Here is a 16,364-nt window from a genome sequence, read left to right as displayed (position 1 = left end):
CTATGCTTGAGTAAAATGTTAGGTTAACAAAGGAACTTGCAAAGTTCACCACCGCCAAGAATAAGATGGGATTGGATGAACTCTTGAGTAAGCAAAGGTCAAACAATCAAAAGCTTGGACTTGGATATGTTCCCAAGTCCTACAAGAAGAACAACTACAAGAAGGAGAAGCCCGCTCAAGAAAAGAACAAGAAGGTTACTAATGATGGCAAAGCCTCAAAGGGCAAAGCCACTAGTGGTGACCGCACGGGGCCAAACAATCACTATGCTTTATTTATTGATTATTATGGTGATGTTTATGCAAACTATGTTGGCCCTCGTAATGGATATGCTTATAGAGGGTACTCAATTTGGGTACCAAAAGATATTGTTGACATTGCAAAGGAACCCATTAATCAATGGGTTCCTAAATCCTCTACTTGATTTTGTAGGGGTATTCCTCCGGTGGTCCAACATGGGTGTTTGATAGTGGATGCACCAATCATATGACTGGAGGAAGAGGTGTGTTTGATCAATTCATTGAGGATATCAACAAGAAGTCAAGCATCACCTTTGGTGACAACTCAAAGGGAAAGGTACTTGGGTATGGCAAGGTGGCAATCTCTAAGGACTTGTGCCTTGAGACGGTCATGCTTGTTGAATCCCTTGGCTATAACTTACTTTCTATATATCATCTTGCCGATGCCGGTTACAATTCATATTTTACTAATTATTGTGTGAAAGTCTTTAGGAGTGACAATCTCAAATTGGTCCTTGTTGGATATGTGGAGAACAACCTTTACGTGGTTGACCTCTCGAAAGAGAGCCCCTCTCCCTCCACATGTCTAATGGCGGCCAAACATGACGAAGGTTGGTTGTGGCATCGTCGCCTTGGTCCTGTCAACATGAGAAATCTTAAACAACTCCTAAAGGGTGAGCACATTGTTGGACTAACCGGCATTTATTTTGAGAAAGATCGTGTATGCAGTGCATGTGCAGCCGAAAAACAACTCAAGAAGAGTCATCCTATCAAGAGCATCGTCACCACATCTAGGCATTTGGAGCTCCTTCATTTGGATCTCTTTGGGCCATCACATTATGATACTCTTGGTGGAAACAAGTACGGACTTGTCATTGTCGATGATTACTCAAGATACTCTTGGGTCTTTGTCCTCAAGTCTAAGGATGAGACCAATAGAGAGTTCATTACCTTTGCCAAGAAGGCTCAACGGATGTATGAATCTGAGATCAAGGCAATAAGGACCAACAATGGCACCGAGTTCAAGAACTACACTATGCAAGAGTTTGTTGATGATGAGGGCATCAAGCATGAGTTTTCAGCTCCGTATACCCCTCAACAAAATGGTGTTGTTGAAAGGAAGAACTGGACTATCATTGAGATGGCAAAAACCATGTTGAGTGAATTCAACTCACCCCACAACTTTTGGGGAGAAGCCATCTCTACAGATGTCCACTACTCCAACCGGCTCTTCCTCCGCCCCTCCACAACAAAACCCCATATGAGCTTCTCACAGGTAACAAGCCTAATGTCATGTACATTCGTGTCTTTGGATGCAAATGTCTTGTTAAGAACAATAAAGGGAAGTTTGGTAAATTTGAAACTAGAACCATAGAGGGCATATTTGTTGGATATGCGGAGAACTCCCACGCCTATAGATACTACAACAAGTCCACTGGGACTATTGAAGTATCTTGTGATGTGGTTTTCTTGGAGGATAATGGCTCCCAAGTGGAGCAAGTTGTTCCATGTGTTGCAGGTAATGATGATGATCCATCTAGTGTCATCAAGCTTATGGGCATTGGACACATCCGTCCCATAGAATTTCATAATGATGATCAAGATGATGAAATAGAAGTATCAAGTTCAGCCCAAGTAGAGCCTAGCTCAACTCGAGTTGAGCCATCAAGTGCAACTCAAGATTTATCCTCTACTCAAGATGAGCCACATTCCGAAGAACAAGAAGAAAGCCCTCAACCCACTGAGCAAGACCATGATGATGATCAAGAAACATCCTCAACTCATGTTCAAGCTCAAGTTGTCCCTCATGATCAAGTATTAGCAAGAGATGAATTCATTGATCATGAAGGAACCATTCGGAAGATCAAGCCTGCTACAAGGGCAAGTGACATGAAAGTAGATCAAGTCCTTGGTAGCATCTCAAAAGGAGTGGTAACTCGTAGACACCATGCATTACTTATCACTTATTGTCAACATCATGCTTTTGTGTCTAGTTTTGAGCCACTCAAGGTACATGAAGCCTTGGTTGATCTGGATTGGGTAATTGCCATGCAAGAAGAATTGGAGTGTTTCACTCGTAATGAAGTTTGGTCTCTAGTTGAGAGACCCAAGGATCATCGCATCAATGTTATTGGGACCAAATGGGTATTCAAGAACAAGCAAGATGAGAATGGCATTGTCATTAGAAATAAAGCAAGGTTAGTGGCGCAAGGGTTTGCCCGAATAGAAGGTATGGATTGAGGATACCTTTGCGCCGGTAGCCCGTCTTGAAGCTATTCGTCTTTTGCTTGCATTTGCATCTTTCCACAATTTCAAACTATATCAAATGGATGTGAAAAGTGAATTTTTGAATGGTCCCCTAAAAGAAACTGCATATGTAGCTCAACCCCCGGGTTTCGAAGACCCACGCCGACCCAACCACGTGTATTTACTCCATAAGGCACTCTACGGTCTCAAGCAAGCTCCACGTGCTTAGTATGAGTTCCTTAGGGATTTCTTACTACATGATGGGTTTTGCATGGGTACGGGTCGATTCCACCCTTTTCACCAAACGGGTTAAAGGGGGTGGCTTATTTATATGTCAAATATATGTTGATGATATTATATTTGGTGGAACTAACCCCAATCATAACAAAGCTTTTGAGCTATTGATGACTAGGAAATTTGAGATGTCCATGATGGGAGAGTTGAAGTTCTTCCTAGGATTCCAAGTGAGGCAACTTGCAAAAGGCACCTTCATATCTCAAGAAAAGTATGTGAAGGACATGCTCAAGAAGTTCAACATGACCAATGCAATCCCAATGAAGACACCCATGCCTGTAAAGGGGAAACTTGTCTCATGTGATGGTGAGAAGGATGTGGATATAAAGGTATACCGTTCCATGATAGGATCCTTGCTCTACCTTTGTGCCTCTAGGCCGGATATCATGCTAAGTGTACGGATGTGTGCTCGTTTTCAATCTGCTCCTAAGGAGAGCCATTTGATGGCGGTCAAACGGATTCTAAGATACCTTGTTCTTACTCCTACTCTCGGGCTGTGGTATCCAAAGGGGTCAACCTTTGAACTCATTGGCTATTCGGATTCCGATTGGGCCGGTGATAAGGTTGACCGGAAGTCTACCTCTAGGGCATGCCAATTTATTGGCCGGTCATTGGTGAGTTGGTCATCCAAGAAACAAAACTCCACCGCTTTATTCACCGCCGAAGCCGAGTATATATCCGCGGCATCTTGTTGCACTCAGTTGTTATGGATGAAGCAAACCTTGAAAGACTATGGTATGTCTCTTGGTATGGTGCCTCTTCTATGTGACAACGAAAGTGCAATAAAGATCGCCAATAACCCGGTTCAACATTGTCGCACCAAACACATTGACATTCGCCATCACTTCCTATGTGACCATGTTGCCAATGGGGACATTGCTCTCACTCATGTGGGGACAACATACCAATTGGCAGATATTTTCACTAAGCCTTTGGATGAAGCCCGGTTTGTAAACTTGAGAGGAGAACTTGGTATTCTTGATCCTAAAAACTTAGATTGAATAACTTCTTGCACTATATTCTTGCATTTATCTAGCTATCTAGCTTAGAGGCACAACACATATGGGGATAGTCATCTTACCATATCTTGGTATGATGCATACCTATGTGTGCAACATAAATAGACTCAATGTCATTATATGGACCCAAGCATGTCTCTTCTAGGTCTCATGACATTTGCGCTTTCACATAGGGGGAGTAATCCCCCGCCCCTCATTAAGCCTCAATTGAAAATTGATTCGACTATACAAGGCTAAATGATCTTATTGCAAAAACTATTTCAAAATGATTTATGACTCTTGATATATTTCGAATCATGCCCATTGTTGCAATTTGCATCTTGTTTGGATTTTCTCTCCAATGGGTATGCCTAGAGAACCTTGTGTTTCCAACCCTATGTCTATGCTCACCTCATCATCATCTATCTATCTATATGTACATGTCATCATCTGAGCATTCACACACAGTTGCACAAAGAATAGGGGCAAAATGAGGCAAAATGTGTCAAAACTGGGGTGGCCGGTCTCTGGCCCGGTCGGATCGACCTCTGCGCCGGGCCACCCGGCGCCAGGCCCGGTCAACCGGGCGGCACGCTGGTCGTGCGGGTGGTTAAGGTGTCAGGAAGTTACCTCTTCGTGGTCTTCTTCCTCACTTCCCCCCTTCAACCACAAACTCCATGAGCGCCGCCCCCTCCATCTCCACCTCTCCCTAGGGCTTTCCCACCACTAGAATCCCCTCAAACTTCACCCCACCATAGATCGGGCACATTAGGTCATCTCCACCAAGGGATTTGGTCTCTTTCAAGCCACACTTGGAGATCTTGAGTATTTGGCCCTCAAGCCTTCTCTTATTGTTCTCTTTGTTCCTTTGACCAAGGAGGACCATGTCTTCGGGTAAATCCCCTCTTCCATTCCCTCTCCCTCTCTTTTTCTCACACATTGCATATTCTTGAGGAATAGTTGAGAAAAATCTAGGGTTAGGGTTAGGGTTTGTAAGTCCTCATGCCATTAGAGTGTCTCACAACACTATGCACATATTCCACTCTACTGCTATAGTATATGTTCAAGTTTATGAGTTTTTGCATGATTTTGTGGTTGAATTTCTGGGCAAATCTAACAAATCGACAGCACCCGGCCCCAGGCCCGGTCAACCGGCTGCTCAACCGGCCGGTCCGGCGCGTGGCCCGGTCGACCGGATGGTAGACCGGCCCATCCGGTCTCTCGTCCGGTTGGACCGGACCGTACGCCGGGTCGCCTAGTTCTTCACACAACTTCATCAAAACACTTGAATATACGCTATGCTCTTTGGCCTCCCTATTTCCTAATGACATGTACACTTACCCCACTTCTATCCTCGCTCTATTTGCTGATTCACAGGTGATTGGAGTGGTGATGACCGTGGCACTGCTGCCAAGAGGGGAAGGCCTACGAGGCCTCCAGGATGCCGTACTAGCGGTCGCGTGCCTTCTAGAGCACCTCCGCCTACTGGTCCAGGCATCTCAACTGGGGGAAGAACCAAGTCAATTGCCAAGAGAAAGAAAGACAAGCAAGCAACACAAGATGATGACCTTATTGAGAGAGTGCCAAATTACAATGTTGGCGCAGTACATGTTGGTGCCTGGAGAAGACTTCGTGAAGCGAACCCCTATCGATTCGAGGAACCCACTTACCCTCATGGAGATAGATTTTTCTGGACCATCACTCAGCAGAATTTGTGGGATGACTACTACAACTCTCCAGAGTGCATGAAGAATGGTCTTATTGTGATGCCCTAGGCCATCAACACGGATGTTCTTATGATGCATCAAGCCACCAAGTATCGCTTTGTGATTGATAACTTGAAAAGGATGGGGCTGTTTGATCTCATGTGCTTGACGCCTTCTGAAGGGTACTATTGTCCAATCCTTGTGAGGCAATTTCACTGCACTGTGTTCTTTCATGATGACCCAGCTCGCACTATGACTTGGATGACTGGACAAGAAAAATACAGTTGCAACTATCTTGATTTCCGTGAAGCCATGGGGTTTGCTGGTGGCCGTGCTCATGGTTTCAAGATATACTCTCAGCGCACATTCACTCATGGGGACATTTCCTTATGCTATCCTCTGGAGCCCACAGCTGGTCCTCCCACTATCTCTGGCATGTATTACTCCTACCTTGTACTTGCCAAGCTATTCCGTGAGACTCTCATCAACAAGTCTGGAGATTCAAGTGAATGTCGTGCATACCATCTGAACCTGATGTAATACTATCGTCCTGACAACCAGAAGACCATTGTTGGTTGTGATCTCATCTACTATGAACTGAGGCGCTCTGTTCGCGAAAGGATGACTCCAAATTATGCTCAGTACGTTCAGCTGCTCATCGATAAGGTTGTGCCAACACCTTACAATAAGAAAGATGAAAGGGTTAAGATGGAACCTTTCAAGATGCCTATACAAGGAGATAAACCGGAAATCCCAGCCATGATGCCTTCTGAGCGCCGGTCCAAGGAAAGGCATGACCCTGCTAGCTCCAGCTACTCTAGGCGCCCCCAGCGTGGTGCCTCAAGGTTCTTCTCCAGCTTGTGGAAGATGTGCAAAAATACCAATGATGTTGCACATCAAAGCCTTGCCTTGAACCAGGAAACTCGGAGGCGCCAAAATGACTTCATGGCTGCCAGAAACACTCATGTTCCTCCTCCTGGACCTGAGATGGAGCCTGTGCATGCACCTTCTTGGGAGATGCCTCCTATTACTGATGAGATGCTTCAGAACTTTGATCTCTCTGTGTATGCTCACGGTGGTCTTCCTCCTCGATATGCTCATGAACCTGAGACTTCTGGATATGGAAACAATGATGATGAAGACGAGGACCAGTACAATGAAGATGATGATGATGAAGAGGATGATGATGATGATGATGGTGATAGCAGCTCTCCAGTCGTGGGGACCGAGTTCTATTGATGGGAGCGCTAGCATCCCTCCTCTTTTCTTCGCCTTTTTGGTGTTCCGATGCCAAAGGCGGAGAAGAGAGTAGAGTCTAGGATCACGGGGTCCTTGGTTTTACAAGCCATGCTTTGACATTTTTATTTGCTTCTTATTTGGCTTGTGCTTATTTGCTTCCTTTTTCATTCCAAGAACCATTTGCTACTTTAAATAATTTGTGTATGGACATGTGCTTATATGCTTAATCTCTATGTTAGGATGATTATGTGTTATGCTTATATATCTTGATATTCACATATCCATACCATGCTTGTTTCCTAAAGATATTGGGGAGCTTCTCATATTCCACAAATGGTGCACTTTGCATTGAAACGCAAATTCTCCAAGTGCACACATTATGAGGGAGTTGTCTCAATATCTCATATGGAATCAAGGTTTAAAGCTTATCATAATATCTATATGTGACTCTAGCTCGGTTTGTCATCGTATACCAAAAAGGGGAGATTGTAAGGGTATTTTACCCTTATCCATTATTTTGGTAACTATGACACCGTGCTAGAGTATTTGGTCTAATACATGTCTACAAGATTATTCCCATGTATTAGCCAAAGAGGTATAATGGTGTATCAATGAAACAAGAAGGCAATGGGAGACCCCCCCACTTCGATGAAAAATCAACATGGGAGTTTCATCCTCGGCCGGTCAGTGGCACGGTCAGACCGGCCCCAGGACCGGCTCCGTCTGGTCACTCGCCCGGTTGGGCCGGGTGCTGGGCCGAGCGCCCCGGCGCCAACCGGCCCCCATGCTTGTGCTAGCCGGGCAATGTCCAGTAAGGTTGGAGAAGTCATCCGGTCGGGATCCGGTCGCAGCCCCGGTTTGGACCGGCCGATCCGGTCCCAGGCCCGGTCGGACCGGGTGGTGGACCGGGCGCCCCAGCGCCAACCGGCCCCCACGCCTGTGCCAGCCGGACGATGTCCAGTATGCCAAAGAAGACGCGCGGTTAGGATCCGGCCCCCACTCCGGTTTGGACCGGCTGGCCCGGTCCCTGTCCCGGTCCGACCGGGCCGTGCGCCGGACGGCCCGACCCCAGGTCCAGTTGACCGGGTGCCTCGAGGAAAATGCTGATGTGGCAAGTCAACAACGGCCATATTTCAAGTGACACTATATATACCCCTTCTTCTACCTCTGAAGGGGTAGGCACTACACTACAAGCTGTTCTTGAGCTCTCTCTCACATACTCCATTGTTAGAAACACCAAAAGCCTCAGATCTCCCTCCTCCTCCACCCAAACTCAAATCCCTCCGGGGAAACGATAGAGGAGGACACGATCTACTGTTCTACCAAGACAAATCTCATTCCCCTTGTATTCATCATGAATCTTGCTCTCTAGGGTTCCTTGGAAACCCTAGGTGGGCAAGACTGGTCCGGAAGCATCCGGGCTATGGATTTGCTCCTGACAAGATTATGAAGGTTTGGAGGCTACCTCAAAGTCTACCACAAGTGAGTGAGCTATTCCTTCGTGGGATAGGCTCCGGAGAATAGGGTGAGTCTTCGTGGCGTGGGGAATCCTTCGTGGGACCTCCACCCCTCCAAACGTGACGTATCTTCTTGCAAAGGAAGGGAACACGGGAATAAACCCTCGTCTCCGCGTGCTATCGGTTATCTCTAACCGAACTCCTTACTTGTGATATAACTGCCTGTGAGAGCCTTCGTGCTCGTGTTACTTGTATCCTCATATAGGTTCTCTCACCTAGTTTGCATTAGGCTCACCTTTATATTCCGCAAAACCTAATATTGCAAAGAAAGAATTAAAATCTGTAGAAACCTATTACACCCCCCCCCCTCTAGGTTTACCATCTCTGAACTTTCAGAGGAAAACATAGGGATAGTAACTTTTAGGTTGAATCTCCGACCTTATTCCGGGAATACAAAAGTGGACTCTAACCCATTATTTCAAGGCAGACGCTAACCATCAGCTGGTTGTAGCTACAACCGGTTTATCTTTTACATGCATGGATGGTTCCCAAGCCACTGGAAAAAAATCTTGAAACAGCTGTAAAAAATCCCAAACACAATTTTTTATGTGTATATAGCATTTTCAGAAAATAGAATATCATTTTGCAACATTAGTCCGTGAGCCTGCAAAACTTACAACATGTAGCAAAATCTTTTGTATCATTTCAATTATGCATATGAAGCAAAACAAAAAAAAGTGTGTGATAAACCCATTTGTTTGTAGCCAAATGTAAAACACATGCCACCGTCTGCAGCAAAAAATGCTTAATCGCTGAAGCAATTCTCTGTGGTCTAGCCTGAGACTCTAAACCGAGATTTCAACTTCTCCACTAATATATAGCCCAAAGTGAAAAAATAGTAGGGAATCATGCTTGCATCAGATCTATTCAAAACTAGTCATACCGAGCACAACGCAGGAAACGAACATTACATAAATGCACAAGTTTAAAGAGCAAAAAGCGTTACACCATAGTGAAGAGCGGTCATAACACATTGACGAAGTAGGATAGGACAAACGATAACAAAAGTGAATACTGGAAGCATGCCTTCTGAGACTAGTCACATCGATCCTCAAGTACAATACAACAGTGGTCAATCTTGGTGCATTGCGCTCTACATAGATCATATTGCCTTGAAGCTCAACAAGGTTCGACATAGTGATAGCATGCAAGAACACAAGATTGGCAGAGCATAAATTCATGGAAGTAGTATCTAAGTTTTATATCAATACCAATGGGATACCGGAAGGTAAGTATTATTGTTGGCGTTTCTATCACATCCAAGGTGTCACGGTGTCTTGAGTGAGTTGACTGCTAGTGTGAAGGTGGAGGTAGTGAGTAGAAAGTAATTGCTGGAAAGTGATTGATCAAACAAAAAGAGTAAATAAGAAACAAAGTAGCTAATTGTGTTTGGATTTTTCTTGCAGATGAGAGGTTAGGCGCGGAGAGGTTCGGTTCATAGTGATGTGCCAAATGAATAAATATAGGAATGAACTTGGGATGTAAAAGTAACTCTGCATACTTGGATACAAGTATACAAGCAACCCTTGAGTCATCTATTTCCTCCATGTCGGGATAAATTGACACTATTGTCCAATCAGTTTCCGTCATCAACGGTCAGCGTAATTATTAAGGGTGTGAAACCAGACAAATGCAATAAGGTTAATTGTTACTCGTTCTGCTTAAGTTTTGTGGACTTCTCGTTGATATCTCCATTGTCACTAGAAGGTCGATGAGTTGTTAGACAACAAGTGTTCTTCTATGTAGATATCTAGATCAAGTTGTCTCAGCCCTTAATTAGACAACAAGCATTATGCACATCATAGATGATCAATATCATGAACAACAATAACAACATCTTTCACAAATGAAAAATAATAATAAGAGGCATGTCACATCTCACCAATCCCCTAATCTCCCACGTACGGGATTTACTCGCACATAAGAGAAGAATTGCACAAAGAAATAATGATTATGTAAATAGAGTTCAACTCTATATTACCGTAGCAAGCTAAAAATAAGATTAATCCAAATCCAATCTCAAGAGCCTCAAAAATAGAATAGAGTTTACAACCCTTGTTCTTACAATCTCTATGTGTTGATGATGATTGTGGAGTGAAGGATCTTAAGGAGAAGGATCACGACAAAGATCGAAGGATAGTTTTTATTTTCTAGATATCTTCTTCTCTGTTCCTGGGCGGATTATGGTGGATGTGAATGTTTTTTGTTGTTCTTGCCTCAACGGACATAGTAATATAGAATGATAGCGAGGAGTCAACGAGGCACTTACAATATCTTACCAAGTTGATGTGATAAAAAATTCCTTAATTAATCATGCAACCTTAAACAAGATCATAGATATATTCGAATGGTTGCACCTAGTATCGAATCCTAGCCACATGTAACTTGTCATCAGTTAAACCCTTATTTCAAAACAAGTCTTAGGTTTTTGGCTAGGAAAGTGAAATTCAAATCTTAAGCCCCCTCTTCTTTCTTGAAGAGAGTTTAAAACAATTGCTCTCCAAGTTATATGTAATGAGATGGTGTGAGAGCAAATAAAACATTAGAATAACTTGGTTCGATGCCACATAACTAAATGTACGCTCTCCAACATACTTTATTTTCCTTGTTTTCCAAGAACTCATGCTTATTAATAATCAAGGTCATGCCAAAAGGGGTAAAGTTAAAAGCCATACTGAGTAGACTTAGAAGGAACACTCTTGACCAACCTGGGTTGTTTATTTGAGGCTGATGCATGTAAAATGCATATATAAACTTTGTCCTTTACCATATTAAATTCCCACATATTTGCAACGTATATGATGATAATACCATGTTTTACATTGATTTATGAGGATTTACCAATGATCCTTTATTTGGTTTATAGTTCTGCAGAAAAGGAATTCCCTGTTTCGCGTATTTTTCACTTTCGGAGGCCTATACGGAGTCAAATTAACCAGAGACTTTTTTAGCGTCATTTTTTCATCGGGAGAAGCACCCTGGAGCCTGGAAGCACACCTAGATGGGCCTGAGGCCCAAAAGACACCAGGTGGCGCGCCCAGACTTGTAGGGCACGCCACCCGAGGTCTTTCGGCCGTCGATCGTCCAATTCACTTGATTCTTTCGCCCACCGATGTATTTTGACCTAAAAATCACTATATATGGTCCCGAAGAGTTCTTGGAAGGAAAGCGATGCCGAAGATAGAAACTCAAAAACAGAGATTGTAGCTCCGCCTATGCATAACCAAACTGAAATTGAAAACCGAACCGAAAAAGACCTAACCGTAACCAAAATGTGGTTTTTTCAGTTATAGGTTAGCTAACCATATATGAAATGGTTAATTCGATTTAAAACCAAAATAATTCAGTTAAACCGAATGAAACCGAATTTCCTAAGGAGCGAACATATTTTTGTATGATGTCCGAGCCTAACTTCAGAGTACACTTCTATAAGGGATTGGAATTGCATTATATGCAAGGAAGAGTCTATAGCATCTTGGTTTGGAGGTGCAGTTTGCGCGATCTGGGCATGCGTCCATAGTTCAACAACCATCCTTGTCTTTAATTTTATTTTGTCCGTAAGTTTTTTGCATTTTTGTTTCTTTCTCTTGTAAAACATTCAGTTTCCATCATAAGAATAAAAAGTACAAAATATATGTCAATAAATTTATGTGTTAATCAAAAATTCGCATCAACTTTGGTTAGTTTGGTTATTACCGAAACCGAACCGATATTTTGTGGTTATTACCGAAACCGTACCGTATTTTTATACGAAACCTATTTACCAAAGTATTGAAACTGTATTTACATAAAATTCGTATTAACCGAACTGAATTAACCATATTAACCGAACGCGCAGCTGGAGCTGCAGCAGCGAATATTGGAGGGGGAAACTTCGTCGGGATCACGGCCAGATGGATCTCCACCTTCTACAACGTCTTCATCTTCATCACCATGATCAAGAGGGAGTAGTCTACCTATGAACTATGGATTTGTGGCAGTAACTTGATCTATTTCTCGCATGTTCTTCATAGTTCTTAGTGCCATATGAGCCGCCCTACATGATTATGGCCATATTTGTAATACATATGTGGTGGATCCTTATTCTATGATATTGTGCTATGATATCTGATCATATTATGTGCAAGATGTATTGATACATGCATATTATGTACCCCGTTGTTAAGTATTTGTTCTGATCCAACTTGTATGCAAGAGCGTGTGTGGCGTGATGTATGTATTAGATGGAGTAGAATGGTTTTAGTGATTGAATAGTGACAACAAATTCATGATCTATTATGGTTTTGACTTTTCTTTTGCTACCGCACTAGGGATACAGTGAATTCATGTGCTATGTTCGTCATGTGACAAAAGTGATGATCTTTTTTGTTGAAGGTAGCATATTTGATATTCAAACATCATGTCAAACTACTTATGGCTATGCTCTATTAATTCTTAATAAAACATTGCTTGGAGTTTTTCTTTTTTTTGGAGTATAAGAGAGATGTGTTGCATCATCTCTATGTTAGGATGTGATGCCCATATGAATGCGTATCTTTCACATGTTACTATTTTGGATCTTCATATCTCATTGATGAATTGCTATTGTCCACTACAACTTAAAAGAGAGAACAGTCAAGTGAACCCATGAACCCGGACCACTTTTTATCATAAGAAACACCTTTATATTGCTTTTATCTTATTTTCTATTTCCTGCAATATTTTAATCCAAAAATACAAAAATATCTACTTTTCTTATTTGCATTCAAAACACCAAAAACAATCAACCCCTTTTACTGTTTTTTACTTAGTTACTTAATTCTATCTAGTTTTACTTGTTTTACACAAAACCTTGTGCTTGACAACCACACAATGGAGTTGGGGACATAAGGCTTTTATTTTACTTTGCAGGATTGCTAGAAGAAGAGAGGGGGAGAAATCTATTTGCTCAGTTCCCGAGAGTTCGATATTAACCCTCGAGTCACCATTGTGGAGAAAATTGCTTCCTAGACTACACACTCTGCACTTGAAGTCCCAATGTTTTAAGATATTTTTCTACTGTTGTTGCTGGTGTTGTAAGCGCCATCAAGACATTTTCTAGCGCCGTTGTCTGGGAACTAACTGGAAGAGCTACATCATAGTGGTTGCTGCGTAAGAAGTATTTTCTGGTGTCATCGCCGTGAAGAAGCGTCCTAGAACTGCATCTCACCTAAGCTTGGGGAGGTTGCACCACTGTGAGCTTTCTTATCTCTTTTAGATTTTGAATCGTATTTTACTTGTCTTTTTTTTAGTCTTTACCTTTCTAGTTCTTTTTCATAAAACACAAAAACCCATAAAATGAAAAATGTAATATATGAAAAATACTCATTTTATTGTTACTAGTCAAGATAAAAAATGTCACGTTAAAAGAGGAGTATAAAAATGCTATGATATTTATGAAATATAGAGAATCATGTGAAGGGAAACGACTAAAAAGTTTCTTAAGACTGCTAAATAAAGCTGCTCTTGAGTTTCTTGCACATTATGGAAGGTCTTGTAATTTTTGTTGTGGTGAACATTTTGACTTCCAACGTAAATTCCATGAACAACATACAATTGCCTCCTATAATACTTATAATTATGTTCATGTGATGGAAGAAGTAGACAATTTGTGAACTTTATGGTAGCCTTTGAATTAAAGACTTTCCTTGATGAAATCCGTGAAGCAGCTGGTGAGACTCATGATTGTGATTTTGAAGTCTCTATTATCCTAAATCATTGCATATACGACTTTTCTAATAATATTTATGTTCTTGACTATAATGAAAAGAATCGTATAGCCCGAGAAAACACTAACTCTTTACATGAAGAAGAAAATGAAGAAGCTATAGTTCCATCTAAACTTGGAGAAGAGTGAGATCTTACATCTTCACCATCAATAAGTGATAATAACTCTAAAATTGAATATGCTCTAAATGATGGCCTATTTTTGCTTGATAATTCTCCATGCTTAGAAAATACTATGTTATGTGAGGATAAATAATGATAAACTTGTTGTTTGTGATAATGATCTCATTCATAAGAATTTCATGTTATTATTAAAATCTCGTATTCACACAATAGAGGAGAAATATGCTTATGTTGAGAAATACTTGTATGGTTTGCAATTATCTTATGCCTATGGAAAATCTTCTTGCAGCCATGATATCATAATTAAAAGTGGTACTAATAATTATTTTGAAAGAGGAATGCATTATTATGAATCCTTAATAAATTGAATGATCCTCTTTATATGCCATAATTCTCCAAGATTCGTGATTCAAATAGTTACACTATAAATTTTCATGCAAGTAAGTGCAATTATTATGAAAGAGGAGGATACAAGCACCATCTATATGCTAATGATAAAATGCATTTACCTACTGTAGATATGTTTTGGTATACTCTTATTTGTTGTGATTCATTCATATATAAAATACCAACGCATAAGAAGAAAGTTAGACTTCTTTATTACTTAATGCATAATTTATGTTGTGTACTAATGTGCTTTAAAGTGTTAAATATATTTATTGGTATGATCACACCATGGGACCCTGGTATTTTATTATCTTATATTAATTCTAAGAAGAAGGAGGTAGCATCATTCCGTACCACTTGACTCAAGTAAGTAAGCCTAGCTATATAGCTATAAAGAAAGTGCTTTACGGAAGGCAACCCGAGATGTTTTTATATTTGGTTTTTTAGCATGTTAGTTTTATTTTATTTTACTCTCTGGTTTTTAAATAAAGTATCAATTTTTTACCCATTTGGATGTTTAAAAGTTGCAAACATAATATGGAGTTGTTGTTTTCTGCGCTACACTTTTTAGTGCACGATTTTTATGATTTTTTTGGTAACTCCTAGAATCTTGCTAAATTCAGAGTAGTTGTAACTTTTCATACTCTATGGGTCTGTTCGGTTTTTAGATGGAGTGGAATGGAATGGAATGGTTCCGTTCCATTCCATTCCATCCCATCCCATTCCATTTCATCTAGTTGTTCGGTTGATTTCAGAAGATGTGGAATGGAACCGAATCTAATTAGTCTAAACACTCAATTAATTAGACCCTAATTTAATCTAATTAGTCTAAACACCCGATTAATTAGACCACAGGAGAGGAGCAAGGTCGCACGGCCTAAGAGGGCCCCGACCTTCGGCCCGCCCGCGCCCGGCGACCTCCGCGCCCCCGCCCGCGTCAGTGACCGTCGGAGCAGAGGCGACTTCGGAGGAGGGCGGCCCGCCGATGCGCGGGAGCTCGAGGGAGGAGCTCGTGGGAGGGGAGGCCGGGTGGCGCGACGAACTCCCGTCGTTGAGGGAGAAGTGGGGCGGCGTTGCGACCTCAAGGGGGCTGAGGGAGGGGCGGCCCGCCGGCGCGCAGGAGCTCGAGGGAGGAGCATCTGCTCCGCCACGCGCACCGCGGACTCCCTGGACCGCGCCAGGCGGTGGAGGATGGAGGAGGGGAGGAGGATGGGGTTGGGCCGGAAGAGAGGAGGCGGGGCCAGGGAAGGAGGCGAGGGTGGCGGCGGGCATGGCTGAGGGCGGCGGTGAGGAGGCCGCGCTGCAGCATCGCCGGGCCGGGGAAGCTTTGCGATTAGTTGGGGCGGGGGCGCGAGAGAGGGATTAGCGAGCCGTTCCACCTCGTCCGGTCGATTTGCCCGGACGGGTGCGTTCCGCCTCTGGGCCGAATATTCCCATTCGGGGAACGAGCTCATTCCATCCTATCTACCAACCGAACGCGAGAATGGCTCCCAGGAATGGAACCGTTCCATTCTGTTCCATCTAATTCCACAACCGAACAGACCCTATATGCACGTAAATTGACTAAAATTCCTGACGTGTCTAAGTCGTGCTAGAAATTCAGTTTTCCTGCATTAAAAATATGGACACATTCTGCCTTTCAATGTTAGATCCATTCTTTTGAGTATCAAAATGATTTTTGCTTGGAACTTTTGATATGCTAGAATGAGTAGAACATTATTTTCTCTCTCTTTCATGAATATATAATTTTATTTATGATTAAAACAGAAGCAATCATGATTTCTTTGTACCTCTAATGTCACCCCATACACTACAAGAAAAGTTGCCATGGACGACGAAGTTGAAGTCGCGCCGTGGTTGTTGGTGTACCA

This window comes from Lolium rigidum, chromosome 7, assembly GCF_022539505.1.
Source record: "Lolium rigidum isolate FL_2022 chromosome 7, APGP_CSIRO_Lrig_0.1, whole genome shotgun sequence".
In the NCBI taxonomy this organism is placed as follows: domain Eukaryota; kingdom Viridiplantae; phylum Streptophyta; class Magnoliopsida; order Poales; family Poaceae; genus Lolium; species Lolium rigidum.
The sequence above is the reverse complement of the archived record's forward strand: the minus strand, read 5'-3'. Positions refer to the sequence as shown.